Genomic DNA, 4,278 nt, shown 5'->3' with positions numbered 1-4,278 from the left:
CAGACATTTGATCTTTATAAAATATACTTTCCAACAAAAGAAAATATTGTACATCCTTACCTGCAAAGCATCCAGACTGTTCATTACTTAATCAGTTAGGGAAGCAAAGTCTCACAATTTGGATTGTTTAAAGAAGCTGTATTTAACTTATGGTTAGGTATTATTCTCCCAAGACTTTTTTGAAAGACCAGAGAAAGGTCTTGTCCTGTGTATTTTTTTATATCCAAATAACGGTTGAATTGTAGATAAAGGTTGTTTTCAGAGGAATTATGGTCAGTATGCTACAATATGTACTGGAAAAAATAAAATGATGAAGGTTGTATATCAATTCTTTACAAGGTAAGGCTTTCAATATAAATCAATTCATTAGCCCATGTCCCTTGGCTGTTGTTTATGGCAATACTGACAAAAGTGCAGAGCTTTACAGCAGAGAAAGTGTGCAGAGCATGCAAATAGATAAACAGCTATTACCTGGAGGAAACAGTACAGCAACAAATGAAGTTTAGATTTTTCTATCAAGTCAGCACTTTAGCAGGGCAATTCAAGTTTGTGACCTCCTGTCACATACCTGAGCTGGAGCCAACACCAATTGGCTGCAAAAGTGTAGAGATCATTTCTCTTATAATCCCTCCTGCTATATTTCTTGGGATGGAATTTTGACATATGTCAGGCATAATTTCCCCTTTTGAAAGAGGCAGAATTTAATTTGATTTCCCCCTTGTCTCCTGGGTTTTTTAGAAATGAGAGTTTATACAATTTAGACAAATGTTACAGAATTATGACTAGAATGGCGTATCTTTTTTTTTGTCTGGTTGTTCAAGAGAAAATATATTTTGCTGCAAATTGTTCCTTGCTTTTTACTAAGGGGGTTTCGTGTTCAGCGTTATCTTTTGAAGTGAGATGGATTGATACTTTCCCTTTTTCATCTTCTTTTATTTAAAGGTGCACTTCACAACTGAAGAAAAACTAACACATTTTCAATAGAACTTTGTATTAGATTTGATACTATTTTAAATGTTACACGTTTGTTTACCAGCATGCAGAGCAGTAAATAATGAAATCTAAAATGCCCATTTAAAGTTAAATGGATTAAAAATTGGTAAAGTATAATTATATAAATTTCATTCATGCAAAATATTATTGATATCTGAATATTTAGATACTATACAGATTAAATTGCCACTAAATTGCAGCTGACCTCAACTATGTCAAATATTTTCAAAGCCAAATAAATAGAAATATTTCTTTGTTTCTTTTCTAAGCACATTATTTCTCACTCTTATCCCCAATTCCCAGTCTTTTGAGACTTGTTAGCTAAACACAAGTTTCTTCAACACATTGTATAGTCTTATTTGCATTTAAAAATAGAGTTCTTGCTTTTTATGGTATTACTTTTGCGCAGGGAATGGTAAAACCTGTGGTGCTAAAAGATTCAAATAGCTCTATCAGATTAGACTTCTACAACATTTATAGTTATATTAATAATGGAGATAACTGAATATTTCAGAATGAAAAATTTGGCTTTAGTTTCTTGCTTGTAAACTGTCTTCTGTAAGATTTCCTGTATTAAGCAAAGATTCTCAGCTAGTGCAAGTCAGTGTGTTTTCACTGCATGCAGTACAGATGAGGAACTAGACAGTGAAAAGTTCATAAATATTCATTTTGCTAGGTGTGCAACTCAGTTTTGACAGGGTGATAAATCACAGGGTTTCTTTTCTTTCAAGAAAAGATTGTGTAAGAACTTGAAGAACATGTGTTTCTGAGTACAAAAGTGTAGTGCAGAAGGAGTTTTAACAAAAATTGGTGCATAAAGCATTATTATTCCTTTTTTTTCCACAACTCTTTCTGTCAGTAAAATTAAGAACTTTAAAAGGTATAAGACAAACAGAATGCCATGAGAGTCATAGAAAATCAAAATTTTGTGCAAATTTGATTTTTTTATTTGAAAAACCTCCACAGTCTTTCAATTCTAATGAACAGTCTATGCTTGTACGATTTCACAGGTATAATCTTTGCTTTATTGAACTTCCAATACTTTTTAGACTGATTAACCAGCTTCTTACAATAACTTTTAGACTTTGACAATTCAACCAATCTTAAAAAAACTATTAAAAAACTGGAAGAAATCACTACAGTCTTCTGATTAGAACCCCATAACACTGATCAGAACACTATATTGCTGTTTGAGTAAAGATGTGTATCTAAAAAGATAGAACTCCACTTTGGTTTACAAGTTGTCATCAGTAAGGAGACTATCTCAACTTTTGTCAAGTTTGACAAGTTGTTTTAATTGTTCCTTAAGTTGACTCTTGAAAATATATTTTCTATTTTTTATTATCCAGTATATGGATGGGAAAAAATGACCTGTGCAACTGCCTCATTTTTCATTTGACAGGGGTAAAATTCCACAAAAGACAAGTGAATAGAGAATCTGAGATTTCTGATTCAGGTAGAATGAAGATCACAAATTTCACATTCATATATGAATTATCCATAGGAGTTTGTCTTCCATGTTTTAGAGAGTCCAAAAGCTTCATAAAACTGAGTACTATTCTGATAATGGAGTTTTATTGGCTATCCATGAGAAAGGGAAGAAGATGCTAAATTATTTATCTGGCATTCACTTTGAATCAAGGAAATTTTTTTCCATGGGAAATAAAGAAAATAAGAAAAATATTACTATCTTACCTTCAGTAGAAATGTGATCAGAAACAGCTGTGAGTATAGCCTAAATACATATAGGCACAGTCTATGTATCAACATAAAGCAGTAGTACAAGTACAACAAACTGTGTTGGGACTGTAGGACTTTGCAATCACTGAAAAAATTAACTAGGATTATCTGATTTGCCTTTCACACAACAGGGACATTTTTCTGCCCTGAAACACAGATACACAGCCTAGCAATGATGCAACAAGGACACTTGACTTGCTTACTAGTGACTAGAGCTTTTTCTAAACCTTGACTAAACTTTTACTGCACATTAAAGAAGTCAAAATCTCAGGATCCCACAATGCTGTAGAAGCACCTGTGGCTGCATCTAGACAGATTCAGGCTTGAATACTCTTCCACAACTATTTGGTCATTAGCACACTCCCATATATGGGGTTTTGGTCTTTGCCATGTTGTGTTCACTGAGACGTTGTCTGTGGCTGCTGCAAGGGATGGCACAAGTCAGAGACAGCTCACTGATGGTACAGTGAAGACTATCCTGGGATGGGAGAAAGCTTGGGTGTATAGGTAGGAGTCCTGCTGCATCCTCCTGTCTGAAAACTGATGAGTAGGGCAAATAGCATTTTATTTGTTATCACAAAAGTAGTTTTTGTGAATGCTTAACAAGATGGCTGTGTGCTCTACAAAGGCTATAGTCCATAGTCTAAAGCCTAAAAAGCAAGAGATACCAGGTAGACACAGAAAGGACTGAGAGAGAAATATGAAAGACAGAACCTGTAGTCAGTGATCTCAGCACACTGCACTTTCCATTGAAAACATTGCAGAATGATTTTTGGTGTCTACATGTTACAGAGATTGTCTTTAAAACTATTGCAAATGATGCTACAGGAAGGCATCTCTGGGCCATAAAAATCCAAATACCGGTTAGAGAGTTGTTTTTACTCCCAGCTGATACTAAAATAAACAAATATGTGGTAGAATCATCTGATTAATCATTACTTGCTTATGACTGCTACTCTGACATAGAGAGGAAGAGACACATACCTGCCTGCACGCTCCATGGTGAAGGCTCTACTCATGCCTAAGTGACTCACGATTTGAATGTGGCTCAGATTCTTGGTTTTGTACTCTGTGATCTAAAAGGGGTCTTTGAAATGGCATCTACCTGTCTTTTAGTCACCAAACTGAAAGATCAATCACCAGACTGAAGTCGTGTGTCAATCTGAGTAAATGGTCTCCTACTCTGTGGTGACACAATACCCCTGACCCCTCCATGAGCTGCATTATGATCTCAGAAACGCTTTTTAGGCCTCAGCCTTGAGGAACAACATCTGGGCTAAGCTCCTCTTGAGCTTATCAGAAACACTGTCTGCTCCCAAGAATTTATGTTGTCTAACAATCTCCCGTTTTCTAACCAACTGCCCCGGAAAATTATTTTTCTTGCCTGACTAACAACCCAAATGGTACAACATTGTCGCTACTGAACTTTCAAAGAAAGTTGCTGACCTGAATTGCAGCCAGGATGGAAAATTGCTATGACTAAAGCCATCTGTCTTGCAACCCTATAAATAGTGGTCCTTAAGTGATACCCTTTGAGCTCTTCTG

This window comes from Manacus candei, unplaced genomic scaffold, assembly GCF_025592945.1.
Source record: "Manacus candei isolate 608988 ecotype Guabito, Panama unplaced genomic scaffold, ASM2559294v1 h1tg000034l, whole genome shotgun sequence".
In the NCBI taxonomy this organism is placed as follows: Eukaryota; Metazoa; Chordata; class Aves; order Passeriformes; family Pipridae; genus Manacus; species Manacus candei.
This window is presented reverse-complemented; position numbering follows the sequence as displayed.